Here is an 18,868-nt window from a genome sequence, read left to right as displayed (position 1 = left end):
CAGTACGATCGATGCAGCTTAGGAGGAGAAATGGCCCTCACATGATGGCTTCTAAGACTCCAACAATTCAAAATATAGATTAATAGAATCTATTTATACATACATAAATAGTAAGAAGTCAGGCAAAGAAACCAACACTAGGCAATATCTAATCACTCAGATAGTCACCTTCCACAGTCACCAGGAGCTGCTGCATTACAGAATAGGTCTCTTAGATGAGTGACTTTAAACAATCTGAGTCTTTTACAAGTCTGTGAACAGATTCTCCAGAAGCATTATGTAACAGTGGATATTTAAGGAAGGAAAACATTAGCTTAATATAATGCTGAAATAGCTAAACACATAACCGTTTCCTGATTTACTGAGAAGCTACTGCATGCAGCAGCTCTAACTAAAAACATTTGCAGACAAAATCTTTCTGATGACACAGTCTGAAATATCAGGTTGCTGCTTTGTAGTTTTTTGTTTTGTTTTGTTTTTGTTTTTTTGCTTTTAACATAAATAGTGCATAATCTTTCTGCCCATGAGGCAGATTCTGCTCATAGGAAGTATGCTCTTAATGCAAGAGAGGAAAAACTCTTTCTGCCTTGCCTGTCCCAGCAACATCAAAATTGAGCAAATATTTAAGATTTGAAAGTTATCTTGCTGCCAAGAGATAAGCTGAAAAGTTTCTTTAACATCTGCTTTACCTCCTTGAATTAACTCTTTTAAGCTCCAGAGATGCACTGAATGTCCTTGTTCAATATAACGGCAAGATCTTTTGCTGCTTACAGTGGTATGCCTAAGCATCATTTCAGTCAGGACGGAAGTTATTGAAATGACTTTAAGAATAACAGTTTTTGTGCACTTAAATTTTTTCAGAACTAGAATGGTATCTTGTGTCAGTACCTGGTCACAGAAACATATGGTAGGTTTACATGCTGAACTGCAATTTATATTGCTAATTCTAATGCAAAATACCAGAGAGCTTCCATTTTGTTCCATCATATGGATACTTTCTGTACAGCAGAAAGCTGCATAGAGAGCTGTAATGCATGTTATGTCTCTGCCGCTTATATTTCATATTTTAACTGTTCAGTTTTCAAACAAACTTAGAATTATAAGACTTTGGAAACAACAAAGCTATCTGTCTGTTCCTATTTTCACATTTTTTTTAGCTAACAAACAAAAAATTGGAACAGTTATTGAGATGGCGTACTTGAAAACTTAATAACTTTGCCAATTTCAAAAACTGTTAATGTAGTATTAGACAGCTTTAATCAAACTTCTTTCAAGATAACTTAAGATGTGTTACTACCAAAGGGCTGCTTTTTCTGTAGCCATATTAATACTAAAGGGTAAATTTTTTCTGAATACTATGCACAGTGCATTGCAAAATACATTTTTATTCCAAAAACATGTTTATAATCAAAATAGTGTCTGCATTTTTTCAAAGAAGAAACTGTTAGATAAATGGAAAACCACAGTACAAATATCCAGGTAACTGGTTACTAACAGTTTTGTTTGTTGAATGCACTGATCAGATTCAAAATGAAACACTGTGAGGTATCTACTGTACTCTATAAACACGTTCAACTTCTACTTAGAAGATTTAGGCAAGCAGAGCATAGATGGCACACAGCTTTCAAGTCTGAGAGCAGTTAGAAGTGAGTGGTCAGCTCTGACCCTAAAGAGAAATTCCCTGTCTCTGTTACGTTATGGATAAATGTAACATAAACTTGAGTAATGTGCTGGTCCCTTATCCTTGGGCAGACAGATTTAAAAAAAAAAAAAAGAAAAAGAAAAAAAGAAAAAAAAAAAGGGAAAAAAAAGGATACAGTTCTTTTCAAAAAGAGTAAGTTTCCTAAACAAACCGAGACTTCACTAGGGGCAGCACTGGTCCAACTTATCCAATCTATTATTACATACATTTAAGCATGTGCAACATACATGAAGTGCATTGATGGCAGCAGATCATGTCACAAAAATAGGCTAAAAAATTCTGCTCATGAAAGATTTATATCTAGGCTGATATAGCGAAAACTAAAAAAGTTGCACCATACCAATACAGATGGTGGTTCCCTCATTGGAAACAGGCTACTACTGTCAAGGCATGGGAAACTATTTTGAAGTCAGAAAGCCCATATTGTTCACACTTTGTAAATAGCAAGAAAATTTAATTTTTTTTCACTGTTTATTTTACCTAAATTCTCCAGTGTATAATCATACAGCGAACTAATCCCGTTAAGGCTATTTCTGAGTTCCTTATATACTACTGTTAACACTCTTAGAGAAAATAGTTTTAAATGTATAGGACTTACTGATTTACAGTATACAGCTGTTTATACAGATATCCTCACCTTACCAATTAAGTGCCTATCAATTTATACTCCCTAAATGTCACAGGGAGACTGAAAATATTATCCCATACTCAGTATAGATAAAAGCAAGGAAAATATAAAGCTAAGTGTTCTACTCTATGCTAATATGGAAAAAGAGATCTTAGCCAACTTTTTTTTCTGTTAGTCACCTGATCAGTTTTTCTTGTGGATGTTTTATTAAAGATGGAAGTTGCCAGCTATGAATAAAATGAGAAAGAAACAGTAAGATCTTTGTATCTTCTCACTCGTGATGTATCTACATATATCTATATCTGAGATCAGCAGTGATATCTGAAACGATCTGAAACTGATGGAAGAGAGGTCTGTGCAGTAAGTATTCTTGATTTAGAACTTAGCATTTCATTTGTCTAATCTAGATGTGGATAAATAATTTTATTTTATTTTTTTACCGTATCAGGTTCCAAGTAGGATCAAGAAGATCCAAGTAAACAGTTTTGAGATTCCTGGACTTAGCATTCAGATCAAAAAAGGAATGCACTGCCATGCTGAAATGTATTTCAGTTTATAATGCTTTTTGTTTGTCTTAGAAAAGTATAAAGAGTATGCTTTTAAAAAATATGCTTTAAAAAACACAAGACAAACACAGATTGGCAGAATGAGAGGATGTTGTAATTTTTTTATTTTTTATTTTTATTTTTTTGTTTGTTTTTAGCCTTTTTTCTGCTACTTCACAGAAAGAAGCATAGACTCTAGTTACATATCAGGATATAAAATCTTTCTTAGAAATATATTAAATTCTTCTTTCCACTTCACATAGGCCAAACTGCCACACTGTAATCTTGGTCTTAAAAGTTTAATAGCTATGTGGTATAAATGAGTCTTTCTGGAGTTGAATTAGCATCCTAGAAACCTAGTATGAGAAATCATCTGAGGACCCTAACCCCTCTTAGCCTTCTTTTGACATTATGTATGATAACTAGCAATCAAAATGTTTATCAGGTGGAAGTAAATTTATTAATAATTCCTTTTGCTTGAAATTTTAGTAATCGTTTAAAAACTCATTACTGTTTGCAGAAACTCTAGAAAGACTTGGCAAGTAACAAAAAATAATATTAAGCATAATGAAAACTGGAAATTACATTCATGTTCAAACCTAACCTGTAAAAAATATTTGGAGTATTTACATATGTATACAGTTCCCACACTGACATACACAAATGAATATAAAATTACAGACAAAAGAAGAAAAAAAACACTAAAAATCCCCAAATTTCTAAACCATAATATGGAAGGAGTGTAAGTCTAGAACAGCAGCAGAAGAGTTTCATTTTATACATGAGAAAAAAGAGCACCACGTGTTTACAGACTGATTATTTTTATGAGGTCTAACTGTGAAGAGACATTTTGACAGTTTTATTTACTTTCTAAGTTATACCCAGAAGCATGCACGTATGGTTTAAAAATCATATATTATTTGTATATAAAGCACACATGCATGTATGTGTATATATATATATATGTATACATACATATATATGAATATATATACATATACACATACATATGTGTGTGTGTATATCCATATATAAATATACATATCTACATGTGTACATATACATAAATATATGTACATGATCACAGGAAGTCATTTTATAGAAACCACAAGCCTAGCTAACATGGCAGTCTCCCACTGCACACTGCCTTTTTAACATATATACCCTATTGAGAACATGAAATTAATCAAAACCAAAAAAATGATACTCCAAATTCAGAACATTAAGAATATAAAATCATGCCTAATTAGTTAAAAATACATCCTGAAAATACAGATAAAATTTCTCTATATATTTTTAATTTATGTTAGTGTATATACACAGCCAAATAAAAGGCAGTGCTGTCACTAAGCTCATTAAATACATCTTAGATTTTGGGAATTAATGGAGATTTCCAGTGCTGAAGAATAATCTTTTCATTTTTTATCTACTGAAAAAAAAAAAAAAAAAAGACTAACAACTCTGTGAGATCAACCCCTCTAAACAAAGTACAATTTGAAGAGAGGAGTCAGATCATTAAGGATGAAAATAATAGGATTAGAGGCAACACTGCCTTGTAGAACAAATTATTTTCTCCAATAAGCATCTAGTGTGCCCATATATATTCAATGTTAATAGTTTTTTCGCAGTTCAGGCTGTATCGTTAGTTGTCCATTGTGGAATTTACTGTAAGCCCTGCCCTTAGACAAATAGAGGTAGAATGCAAATTGGTAAGGCAAAGTTATGTTTACTAAATTTGAGGTGTTGATTCATTACCCGCTGACAAAGTAACAAACGGAACAACCCATCACATCACAAACAGTATCATGTGGGTCAGACACCTTTCATAAAGTTTAATAAACACACTGACTCATCCAACTGAACAGTGAGAAGAGCAGCAAGACATTCCTGAAAGCAAAAAGACTTGTACTTCTTTTCCATCTTCTCAGTTTACCCTGGTTTGTTCACTGTTAATTCTTTGAGGTAGAAGCTGTTCACTAACATGTATTTGCACAACTCAGGCACCACAGTGTCCCAACTGCTACTCAACCTGTTCCTCGTGCAAAGACTTTACACAAGAAAGAAAATATACCCTCTTGTACAATATCCATTTATATTCTTCACATGCATGTTTATATTTCAGTCTCCTTGTTTTGGGGCATTGAACAGTATATATAAATTGGAATGCAAATTTTAAAAAAAAAACCAAAATACTTTCTAAGTAAAAGCTTGGTTCTAGAAGAAGCAGGACTAACTTCCACCACTTAAAACACAGACGTGTCTGGTGATTTATTACAACGACATTCCATATACACTATTGGTAGAACTGCATTTTACAAACTAGGAATTAAAAGAGGTTAACATATTAAACAAATACCCTACTTGATGCAGAGTAGCCTGGATAAAAACCTATGACTGAATGATATGTGTTGGAAAGGAAAGAGGAAAGGGGAAGGAAAAGGGGAAGGGGAATAGGAAGAAAGGGGAAGAAAGGGGAGGAAAGGGGAAGGAAGGGGAGGGAAGGGGAGGGAAGGGGAGGCGAAGGGGAGGCGAAGGGGAGGCAAGGCAAAGGCAAGGCAAGGCAAGGCAAGGAGGAAAGGCAAGGGAAGGGGAGGAAAGGGAAGGGAAGGGAAGGGAAGGGAAGGGAAGGGAAGGGAAGGGAAGGGAAGGGAAGGGAAGGGAAGGGAAGGGAAGGGAAGGGAAGGGAAGGGAAGGGAAGGGAAGGGAAGGGAAGGGAAGGGAAGGGAAGGGAAGGGAAGGGAAGGGAAGGGAAGGGAAGGGAAGGGAAGGGAAGGGAAGGGAAGGGAAGGGAAGGGAAGGGAAGGGAAGGGAAGGGAAGGGAAGGGAAGGGAAGGGAAGGGAAGGGAAGGGAAGGGAAGGGAAGGGAAGGGAAGGGAAGGGAAGGAAAGGAAAGGAAAGGAAAGGAAAGGAAAGGAAAGGAAAGGAAAGGAAAGGAAAGGAAAGGAAAGGAAAGGAAAGGAAAGGAAAGGAAAGGAAAGGAAAGGAAAGGAAAGGAAAGGAAAGGAGGAATTTATTTTCAGTTACTTTTTAGAAAAGAGAATCCTGTATAAGCAACTACAGCAGCATGTTCTGTCACATTCTTTCCATAAACTGAGCCCTGTCAGTGACAGCAAAACAGATTGTGTGCATCTGCTGGGAATGGGCCAGATGACAGTGGAAGAAACACACATGGATACCTTGGCACAACAACTAAAGAAGTAGAAGAAAAATGGACAGAAAGAAACAGAAAGTCTTAAACTTTAATTAAAATAGGCTCTCTAGCAAAAATGAATTTATCTATGAGTCTGCTGCAGTCTCTATGCTTTCCTTTAGACTACAACTTTCTAAAAACAACTGCATATTTACACCATGCATTATCTTGTTTATTCCCCATAGTATTCATACAGCCACCATTCCCACAGTATCTGGGTTTCACATAATTTTCTTCAGAGTAATACCATCCTCGTTCTTCAGGCACTAAGTTGATGCACCAGTAAAGTGAAATCCTTATAGCCATTTAAGATAGCTTCTAGAAGAAGGAGTTAAATCCACACTGCCTAAATCCATGCTGCCATCCTGAAGATTAGAACATCACAGAATCACAGAATCACAGAATCACAGGGGTTGGAAGGGACCTCTAGAGATCACTGAGCCCAACCCCCTGCTAAAGCACAAGGGGATTACACTGGAAAGTGTCCAGGCTACAGGCATCAATTGCACAGCTGAGATTTCTGATGTAGCTTGTCAGGCGCCCTAATGTTAGAGTACTAGCAAGGCAAGTGTTTATTGTTAATTTTAGGTATAACAGTACTTTTGTTCGAAAGCAGAGCTAAACACAGGAAGGATGCCAGCAACTGAACAAAGGGCAACAGGCATGAACTGAAAAGTGGGAAGTTGCATCTGAATGTGAGGAACAATTTCTTTACTGTGAAGGTAACAGCACTGGAACAAGCTACTCAGAGAGGCTGTGGAGTCTCCTTCTCTGCACATATTCAAAACCCAACTGGACACTTTCCTGTGTGACCTACTATAGGGAGCCTGCTTTAGTAGGAGGTTGGACTTGATGATCACAGATCTCTTCCAATACATAAAATTCTGAGATACTATGATATGGACCCAGAGCCCAAGATGTTTCTAAAGAGGATCAATGCGTTATGAACTTCAATGCAGAACACCTACCACAAATGGTAACTGTATATTCTCGTGTAAGAAGAGAATCTGATCCTGACTAATAGATGAAAAACAATCTCAGATATTGATTAATCATGACAGTAGAACTGCATGTTTATAATTAGGAGTCTTTCAGGAGTCTTAAAAAAAATTATTTCAGGCGTAAAGTAAGCTATGTAATTTCCCTTTTCCTTTATCAATTGATGAATCAAAGAGGCTTTATTATTATTATTATTAAACATATAAAACATAAATAAAACAGCATTCCAATTACGAAGAAATAAAAATGACTCTGAATTTACACTGATGTTTTACACTCTGTTTTACTTCAGATATCAGGAATAAGATGTGACTACCAGCTGAGTAAAGATTAGTGTAGCACCTAATAGTCCAAGCTGCTCAACTTATCTGCTTAGACCATCTGAAAGCCTCATGAGGCTAACAGTCTCACTCTATTATTTATTTCATACTCGGGGACTACTTAGTACTCTGATGGTATTACAGAATCACATTACTGAAATGGAATAATTTGGTATTTATAAAACTTATATAGATCATTATGCTGTATATCTAGCATCTAGCTGAAGGAAGCTAGCATAAACTTGTCAAGCCACAGAGAAGATCTAGAACAGTTTACAGTGCACCTTTATGTTCCATCTCATTTCAGAATATATGAATGCCTGCCACACATGTACAATCTTTAATCCATAAAGTAGACTTTGAAAACTGACTAAGACTGCTTGTAATGTTCTTAGTCCAAGAAGTGGTCAATTTCTTCATACTCTCCTAAGTTTTGCTCAGAACAGGAAATATCTTTTGAAATGTTCTATTCAGATGTTTCTTTTGTTTCTAATGAGTTTGTCAGAAAATACAAACTTAAACTGAGAAAAAGAGGTGGATGTTAATTAACAGAATGAATAATTATTTATATAAACCAATTTTAGAAGGTCACCAAGTCAGAGGAATAACACTATAATACACGAACTAAGCACATACATTCATACATTGTTACATATGTATTACTGCTAATTAAACGTTAATACCTTTGCATTTATGAATTCAGAATTTCCCAATTATAGTATAAAGAAAAGGAAAAAAAACCCAACAGTACACTTTTACAATTCATAAGCTGTTTCAAGCTCTTGGATAAATACTAGTCAAGAATGAGTACCTGCACAACCTTTTAACCAGAGCTGTTATTCTTCTTCATTTACTCAAACATAATAATGCGGTCAGGAAGTCAGGTTTGGATTCACACCCACATATGCAACAGTCACATTAACTGTTCAAGAAACTGGCTGAAGAGGCATGTGTTCTAGTCCACAAGGTCTTTCCTAAAGGACCACCCAAGCTCCAAAGAAGATGACTGAGAACAGGCACATAATGGTTACTTTTGACTTTTTAATTCTTTTTTCTTTCTTTTCCTCATAACGGTTTATTACAGCATTCTAGCATACCCCGTGTAATTTATCTCACTCTGAAGCTGTACTTCCTGTCTAAAACAACCTGTAATCAGTCAATTAGCTATTTAAACAACGCTCATAGTCCTCACATTTAACAATCGTTTCATGTTTCTATCTGAAATTTCAGAGTTTTTCCAGATGCTATATACCTCCACCCAAGAAATGAACTGAAATGAAAACAAAAGAATGCTAAAAGGCATGAAATACTAAAAGTTAAGTATTGATAAGAAGAGTTTTATATATTTAGATGATTACATTTAAGAATGTAAAAATATATTTTCTTTTTATATGGTATTTTGCAAAGTAAAATTAAACTAGTTGTTTAAGCTAGTTTTAAGCTCTATTACAGGCCAGAAAAACAGAAGGGAGTGCAAGAGACCAACACAGTAGCTAACGAACTATGGCAGTCCAGTGAAATATGACTCAATTACAGTCTTTCATTTGATGAATATTTAATTATCTGTACAAAAATGGGATGGCTTTACATTGGTAAACTGAGAGTAACATTCTCACTGAATACTCCAAAGCCAACTGATAAGGACCTTTACAGAAAGACAGAACTGTATTTTCTTCAAACAGCTCCAAATTAAGGGTAGAACGTAATTCAAATCAAGTTTCTCAAACCCTGACTTTGTGATTTAAAAGTTAAATCAGTATTTTAATAGAACTTACAGACTTAATCTGGGGATGTGAACTCCAGAAGTACATGGGACAAATAAGCAAAGTAAAAAACAAATTCCTTTCTTTCACGTTGCTCTAGGTCTATCTATTTAGATGCATCCTGGTATCTTCCACCTATTTTAGAGCATCATTATGAGTATTTTCAACCATCTTGCCTTTGGAGAACTGAGACACTGCATAACAGACATGCACAAAGTTTACAGCTCTGTTTAAAATCACATTTAAAGGTTTTGAGTTCTGTTCTTAAATTGTGTACTTCAAACTGTTGAGCAGCTTCTTCACTTTCTTTGTAGACTTTTTAATTTTGCTACTATTGCCTGAGATAAAGTGCATGCATCTGTTATGGACAAACATTGGTGAATTATATATTCAACGTACATTAGTTATAATGTTCTGTAGTTTATATTGAATGATCTCACTTACTGGCCTTCTTGAAAATCATCACTGATGGGTATCATGTATCAGCATAGATTATAATATTTGAAAATCATGTTTAAAATCTGGACCACTCTAGAGCTTCATTTACTGTGGTCACTTCATATTTTTAGATATCTTGTTTAGATTACCATATATTCGAAAACTTCTCTGTGAACTGGGATAATAGAGGGCATTTATTTAACTCTTCTGAATTTAAGACAAACATTTAAAATAACATATAAAAATAGATTACTGACCATCCTTTTCTTTTCCAATTATCACCATGGAAATCTCACAAAACTATATGTCTACAGCCATTCTTGTGTTTTTAAGGGGGTCTTTTAGACATATCTACCTTGTATTTTGAAATTCTATCTATCAAACTTGGAAGCTCTATTTTTAGGATGGTGTTTAAATTACAGAGCAATCTTCTGATCCATTAGCAGAATAGCTTCCTCTTTCCGATCACATCTGGAAAACAGTAGAGTGAAAGGAGAGAACATTTTTTTTTTCCCTGTCCATCCTCAAAATTACTTTTTATCAGATAACTGGATAAGTACTATTTCATGTTTTGTTTGGTGCAGTCAAAAAAGTGATGGTCTCACGACAGGTCTCCCTTTAATCTCATATAGAAAAATGTGATAGAACATAGTGCTACTGCTTTGCAGATGACACTGACTTGTAACAGAAGTCAGCACCAGAAAATCACCACTTGTCCAGATACACGATGAGTGCTACTCTTCAAAACAGACTAGAACATCTCTCATGTCATGCTTTGCTACATCAGATATTGCTTCATATTAAGTGGCAGGAGAAAAAAAAAAAAAAAAAAAAAAGTCAAAAAAGAACACTGCTGCCACTGAAAAATACTGATGCAATGACCAAAGTATTTTTCAAGAGAATTAATGTCAGGAAACAAACAAACAAACAAGCACATATTTTTAAAACACTCTGCAGAAACACCACTTCTATGATTTTCTTTGCACCCACGGATTTTTACTTATGCTTATAACCACTACGTCTTATCCTTGATTCCTTTTTTTTTTTTTTTTTTTTTAATATGAAATTGCAAAGACTGACATCAGTAAAGGATGCCACCAAGAGGACTATTTTTCTTATCTACAAAATACACAGCATTAGGACTGTGACAAATATCTACTTAAAGCATAACTGAACTAAATGTAATTACCTCAATAGAGATTTAGGTACTGGAACTTGCACTGAGGATAGATCTTCATTTTGCTTTATGAAAATCAAGTTTTGGAAAAATCATGAAAATATTAACGCATCATTCTACTTGAATGCCAATAGAAAATGTAAAAGAATGCTGTTCCTATCCCATGTGTAATTGTGTTAATTGTAGCATCAACAATAAAACAGAAGTGCCAGATCCATAGATGGAATTAGATTATTGTTACTCCAGAGAAGATATGCAGATTTCTACCTACCAAGGACAGAGGTAGGCATTATCCATTTCTACATAAGAAATCACAGGCAGTTCTACGTTAATTAGGTAGCTTGTCAATCATTCCATCATGTTTCCTTTTAAGAAAAAAATGGAGTATTATTTTCCAATTAATACATATTTTAGAGCATAATTTAAAATTATTTCCAATTGCTGCCAACACATCACATGTAAATAAGATTGCATGTAGCCTAACAAGCTTAGGTTATAATTTTTAATATCTTCTGAGAAGAAATTTGGTGAAATTCTGCTTATTCTATTTAGCTTCAGATAAGTCTACCTGTCCATACATCTTACATACATCCAAAGCCAGATTTCTGAACTCTAAAATTTATGTATATGTGCTTTGGATAAAGTTACACATTTTGCATGCCACTGTAAGGATGTATTCCCTGTCTCAATATTTCAGTCTTTTAAAAAAAAAAAAAAAAGTGTCATGTAGAATTTTGGGTAAGCATGCAGTTTCACATTTATTATACATTGTAGTGGGGATAATAAGCTTTTTTTTCCTCATTCTGCTGCTACATCAGTTCCTTATCTCCAACCTATATACCTAGGACACTAGGACATATACCTAGGAAATACAGAACACTTCAGTATTCTGAGAGCAGAAAGGTTCTCATCACAGACTGATTCAAAGATTGGTTCCTTTTACACATAAAAACGAGCACTCTTATTATTTTGTTAAGACTGTAGCCCTGTGTGTAATGATGAAAGATTACTCATAGCCAACCAAATTCTTTACATTTCAAAAGGAAATCTGTTTGAAAAGAGTCTCCAAGATTAAGGTTTTAAGTACAGTTACTATGGGTTGTCCACCCTCCTCAATTTGCATGCAACCTTTCTGAATAGTCCATAGCCACATCCTTCCTCATCTTCCCAAATGCCCTCCTCCTATATGCTGCTTCTCCCACTTTTCACATTCAGTACAGACATAAGCTACACTCAGGACACAGATGGACAGAGATAAAACAGTTCTGAGCAAAAGTGAATAGAACATAGTGTCTCCTGTTAGTTTCACAGACTATCTTCCAACTGTCCTACTTTTACTACACAGGTATTCCCGAAAATTACTGCAACCAGAGGGGAGCTCCTGGCAGTACATGTTTAAAGATAAAATGCCCAAATGAAAGAAAGGCACGGGCCAGCTCTACGGAAAGGCCACAGAACCTCAATGTCCTGTTGTTTCATTAAAAGCTCCCCCCACCCTTCACCCCACCATCATATTTAGTGAGCCAAACACGCAAAAAATGATTTTAAATAATCTCCACTGATGACTCCACATGGATTTTATAAATGAAAAGCACTCTCCTCTATCATCTTACTACACTGGTAGGTACATTTGAGAACATTTTAATTTCTACGATGATACTTCAGTAACTAAATTTTTTGGATTAAAACAACACACTATCATTTTGAATATGTCATACAGTAATGCATTCGTCAGTAGGGGGAAGAATTTATTAGAAATCAAATGCATAACACATTTTACTATGTTGCTTCTTATTTACAAAAGTGGTGTTTCAGGTAGACATTCTACATTATGTTTGCTTTTGTAGATTTGTTTTATAAACAATTTCACAATCCTCATGTCCTTTGTACAGATTTTGTTAACAGCTATTGATTGACTACTTAAAAGCAAACAGTAAAATTTAACTGAGCGTGGGCTCCACAAATGACATGATCCCTGTATCTATAAAACCAAACACAAATGATGTTATTTCTAATTCAGTTCATTTATGTGCACACCTGATTAACAGGATGAGACAGGAAAGACAGCAGTATCTAAGGCAAATTCCTGCACTAGCATATGATTAACAATAACTTTTATGATAAACTTCACTGAACACATTACATATTCAGGGGAATAAGATTAGAAAAAAGACTGTTAGTTTGGAATCCAAGTCCAGTATCAGTAGGTCTTTGTAACCTGGGAAAAGAGGCACAGGAATTTATGCCATCTGTTCAATTCCATCCTGAATCTGTGGGCTGTTTTATAGCTAATTTAAGGCAGCAGATACTGACTTTCCAGGACCTGCTGCATTTGCCAGGATCTCTTAAGCTTAAACTCTTGAAGTCCTCCAGGTCCAGGGAAGGTGGCAGACGGCAGAGATAAGTATCTCTATGCTGCTGAAGCAGGTGACTACTAAGTCACCTGTTTAGTGAACTGAAAAAAGGTCTGTCTAGAGTCCTGGCTGCGGTAAATACTGAACCTTTCAGATGAGTTTATTCAATAAAATATTAAAGACAGTTCTAAAATATTTTAACCAGGCTTGTTTTAAAATAAATAGGGCAATGTGCTTCTAGAGTTTCAGAGTAATAGGTCATAATCCTACACTTCTACACTTGAATTGCTCCAAAGATTCTTCCTAATGCTTCCTTCTATTTCTCGTTCAAATTTACTTTCTCTTTGCAAGGGAAGAAGCAATGTAGCTACAAGAGAAAATGAGAAAATTCTATCACTTTTGCATTTTAACCTTCCTTGCTGAATAACAGATACTTTCCCCATACTTTGAAATACTTTCAAGATGCAAGGAAGTTTAAATTCTTACACAAATACTAGGTCCCAGAATTCCTTTTTAGCAGTTTAAAATCAGCGGGGGAAGAATATATTACAAACAAGGTTGATGACAGTACACAATCCTACAAACTATATTTTCATATATTGTATAACTGAATAGCGATTCTCATGACCAAGATCTGCACATAGACGTGTAAATCCCTGTATTCATTGGCAAAAAGCTATTACATATTTTATATGTAAGCAGGCACAGAGATTTACCACATGGTGATAAAGAAGACATAGATGTTAGTTACCTGGTAAACTTACGATTTTTGATTGCAAAATCTGTTTCCTTGTTTTTGAAGCTTGCTTAGTAGAATAAGAACATCACAAGTTCTTTCCTTGAAATTCTTAAGTATTAGGCTATATTTCCAATGTCTTCATTAAATGGATCTCATTCTTTACATAAAACTGTGTAACATTAAAATGAGCTGAAGTGCTCTCAGCCTTTGCTGCTTCTTTATCATTATAAGATTGTACCTGACAGTTCAAACAGACAGCTGGGGCCCATATATTTTATCACTCTGATGCTGGGTAACATTTTGGAAATTACACCCTCCTGTCAAAGAAATAAAATATTATACTGTTCTATGGTATAAATCTAATATAATTGAATGTTTTTTTTCTTTCTTTCTTTCTTTTTCTTTTTCTTTTTTTTTTTTTTTCTTTTCTTTTTTTCAGGTATTCACATAAGTTATATGGCCAGATAAAACTTGTAAGGAAACAACATTATATTTCAGTCTTTACCATTCCAAGCTGTTCCAATATTGTACAAACAAAATCGCAAAGTGAATGTTTCATGGATTTGAAAACTGTTAAAAAAATATAGTTTCTTTCAAACACGGTATTGAAATAACCAGTAAGAATTTCAAAATGTAACAATTTAACAGTTCTTTAAGGATTGTATTAAGCAGGCATGTTTCACAGTAATCTTTTTTCTTTTCCGTTTTATATAGCTATGCGGCACTTCAAAAAAATTCTGAAACTGCAGTTACAGGGGCCCACTTTCGGAACCATAATCCTTTCAAAACTTTAAAAATTTCTATCTGAGGCCCATAGTGCAGTTATTCAGATTTTACTGTGATGTACATGGGAAACAGAAGAAGAAAAGGAACATGTACTCTTATGTATGACATAATCTATAGCTAGACAAAGCAAGAATCAAAGGGAATCAAAATATGCTTTCAGTGTCCATGAAGATGAAACATCTCAATTTACAGGAGTTTCCTGTCTGATTATAACAACATGCACAAAATTAAATACATAAATATTAATTTTATGTATCGCATAAGATGAAGGCAATGAAAAAACAATGTTTACATTTATGGTTGACTCATTAGTGTTTTATTATGTGGAACACTAGGAGGCATCAGTTGGGTAAAAAAAGAGTTTTTTTGAAAAATGGCAAGAAATTAGCATACAAGTAATCAGCTTGGAATTTTCATACACCCAAACATTAAAGGCTGGGTATTACAATTAAATTATGCAAATGGACTGAATTCTTTCTCATGGATAAAGGAAAAGTTTAATCATAAAGGAACAGCATTTAATTTCACAACAGTTTTCAAACTAGACTACTACTTTACACGTGCAACACAAGGTATAGTTTTACCTTACATTATGTATTTAAAAATAACTGAATAGACAGAAAATAAGATGACTTACTTGTTTATTCCTCAATATTATAGTTCCTGATAAATCCACACAGTATTCTCCTTTGTACATAAGCTCTTAACAAAGCAAGTGCTATTAATTTAGTATCATCCCAGGCTCTTTTGAGAAGTTTTAGTTGATACTTTGAGATACCATGTAGGTAAAAATGTTTCTGAACTTTCAAGTACAATCAACTCCTACGTTTTAATTATATTTCCTAAGGGAGGTGAATAAACAGTGCCCTTATAATTTTGTATAACAATGCTACAAGTGGCTCCACATTGTAGTATCAAGTAATACAAAACCAGTAAGGTCAAAACTGAATTTTCCTTCAAATTGCATTTAACAATGACTAAGCAACAGAGTTATAGTTGTCTTATAGAATAATCAATTGAAATTGAAGTGTGTCTTGCCATGCTGCAGCAATCAGCTTTTATCTCTGTCCAATCAAAATGACATGTGAACTGCCTAATCCTTCCTTTGTAAGGAACATAAGACTTTGTTGTCACTGTTGGTTTTGTGAATCGCCTCTATAAGCTGGTCTGATTTCCTAAAGATGACAGATCCTGGTGAATAGACAAGCTCTACTGCACTGCAGTAAATGAGAGAGTGAGATTAAGGTGGAGGACTTAAGACACCAGCTTTTAATCACCTGTCCACATGTAACACTGAGCGCCAGTTCTGAGAAAATTACCTTAAAGCTGGCCCCAGGGCCCAATCAATTCAGATTATTTAAAAAAAGTAGAAAATTAGGATTTTTTTTTTTTTTTTTTTTTTTAATCAGCAGTTGTCTAGCACTGTTAGTAGTGCTTACTAACCAGAGCTGTTTTTCTAAGCCCATTCTACTTCTGAAGTAAGGTTAGAAATGTTATTTTCAGCCCTTTAGAATACCAGAATACTATCCTTACTCTTAAGGCAAAAGTCTTCTACATATTACATATGTAATAATTTGCATGTCATACGAATAAGTTGTTACAGGGGCTAAGTATGAACACAGAAAAATCTTCTGTTAATATCACAAAGAAAGATATAGAATCTTAAAATACACCACAAGTATAACTGCTTCAGTTATTTTTCAAAATGCTGAAGCAGAGACCATAAACTTCTTAAAACTACATGGCATTTATATAATCTTTAGAATTAAACCTTTGTAATCTATGTTATCAAAAGACGACCACTACATCTTTAATTTTTGGATAATGTGTACAACTGAGAATAATGACATCCAACAGGTAGAAAAAGGAATTTAAATAATGAAAAATAAATGCTTTTTCCTTCCAGCACTCAATACCAGCTCACAAATTCTTGCTAAACAGGATACAGAAATACTGCTTAGCTTTCTTTTAAGATGAACTGAACTATTTTGCTGAAAAATAAGTTAAGCTGTTATAGAGAAAAGTAAAATTAAAATAAATGAAGCTGGCCAAAGTATTCAGCTCACAAATGCTGCTCAGTTTTTAAGGTATCTAGCATCATAATTATATTTATCTACTAAATCGTGAGTTATCAAAAACTTTCAGAGCTAAACTCTTGGAAAAAGCTTAAGAAAGCTCAGTTTTCTTTGTCTACAGTGCTTTAGTTGTCTTAAAAAGCACAACTATTTAAGATAGGTGTCTTCTTTGTTTTAAACATACATGCTGCAAGTATACAGAGAGAGAGTTTATTAGAAAAACCTCCAAAACATAAAGAAAATTAACAGAAGGTAGGTATTCATCTGATTTTCCTTTTTAAATTCCCAAAGTAGCATCTAAGGAACATAACTCTAAAATATTTAATATCACACACAGTATACATCTTTTAGTACCACTTTCTACAAGACTCTAAAGTCTAAGATTCCTTTTTTCTTGTTCAGTCAGTCTGAAGAAGAAACAAATATGATTCCTGGATTACAGGACATCAGAAGGGACGCTCTTTTACCCTCTTTCCTAAGAGACCTGTGGGACAGGCAAGAGTGCGAGGTCTTCTAGGGGCCTGATCCTACAAATCATTATTTACAAGACTTCTTCATTTTCACACAAGTTGTCTCAACAGTGTCAGTGGGGACTTGTTAAGTACTTTTTGAAGGAATGATCACATTCATGTCCCTAACTTACCTTCTGATACTAGCTATGTTAGGTGTAGCAGCAAAAATATATATAAGAAGCAAGTTTTTAAGGTAAAAGGATGTGTACTTTAACAACAACATAGACATCCTGAATTAAAGGACGCTCTCTTAACTTTATCCTCAAAGAAAATTTCTATTACTTCCCAAGGGACATAAGTGTTAGCACAAACCCCATTATTAGACCCAATATGAATTACGTATTCATTAATGTAGAAATAATAACATCATGTTTATTTTACTGACAAACTCAGAAACACTGGCTTTTTTTTTTTTTTATTTTAAACTTGGTATTAGATTCCTAAAATCATGTCACAAAAATAATTTACAAGATAACAAATCCCCAAAGTGTCTAATTACCTGGGTGTTTGAACTGGAAATCAGAATATAAAGCATATGTTATACTGGTTCACAGGTGGTTTTATTTCTATACTCTGCCAAGCCTCTAGGGATTAGAATTATTATACTCTGTATCATCAACCTTAATTTTCAACCACAGTAGTCTGGAAAGCACTGGTAAAATGAAAACTAGTCACATTTGACTTGGTTTATCATCTATCTTTTAAAGTAAAGATATGAAACTAGGACACTTGCTATTAATCTGATCATCAGATATGTGCTAAGAAAAATGCATTCTCTGTTAAGACAATTCCTTTCTGATCACAAGTCAAATACTGACAAACTGCCTTTCTCTGCTTAATTCTCTCTAGTTTTCTGTCTTGGGTTGTAATGCATATTTGATTTTATGATTCAGGTACTTGCTGATAATAATAATTATAAACAATAAATAAAATAACTTCTATAAAAGTCAGTGCTTAGGTTCCCACAATAATTCATTAAGTTCTGTTTGGAATTGTACAATTAAAAATATTTTTGAGAAAAGGAACTACTGGTTTATCTTTATGCTTTTCTTTCTCAAGCTGACAGAGGTCATAATAAGTTTTATGGAAAATACTAAGTACTACAGTTACATAAGGCACCAATAGTCTTAAAGTTTCACATTTACATTAAACTTTATCTCAGCCTGGAAAAAACTGTAGAGCATCTAGTATAGGCACTTATGTAGCTCCCTTGTACAAAAAGATATAGGGATGACTTAAAGTACTGTGTGGAGACCAAGCATACTATTCACAAAGAGCCATGCTGTCTATGACTTTAATTCCCACAGGGATGCGAGGGGTCTTTCCATCTCAAACTTAAGTATTCAAAGGAAAGATGCACAAAGTCAAACAGTTGCAGGCATGCATTACCTAAACTTTAAAACTGTAAGAGCCTATAATACAATGAAGTTTGAGAGCAAGTCAAACTGAATTCTTTCCTCAGGCTGAAAAATCAGGGTGTAAGCACTACAAGGTCACAGCATTTGGAGAACTGTTAAAACTAAATAAGCTTCAAAACCTTCTTAGCATTAACCATAAAAAAGGCATAAACTAACTTCAGCAAAGTTTAAACACTTGTGACATGGACAGAGGCAATTCTGAAATAATTTGAATAGCCAGTG

General features: G+C 34.3%; 1 protein-coding gene across 20 annotated transcripts in view; it reads right to left on the bottom strand.

Moving 5' to 3' along the window:
* The window catches only part of MEF2C (myocyte enhancer factor 2C), a 135,863-nt gene that overhangs the window by 102,609 nt on the left and 14,386 nt on the right, over positions 1–18,868 (bottom strand). The gene's annotated exons all lie outside the window — the stretch shown is intronic.

This window comes from Coturnix japonica, chromosome Z (genome assembly GCF_054131305.1).
Source record: "Coturnix japonica strain WE chromosome Z, WE-NBRP24, whole genome shotgun sequence".
Classification (NCBI taxonomy): domain Eukaryota; kingdom Metazoa; phylum Chordata; class Aves; order Galliformes; family Phasianidae; genus Coturnix; species Coturnix japonica.
The sequence above is the reverse complement of the archived record's forward strand: the minus strand, read 5'-3'. Positions and strand labels throughout refer to the sequence as shown.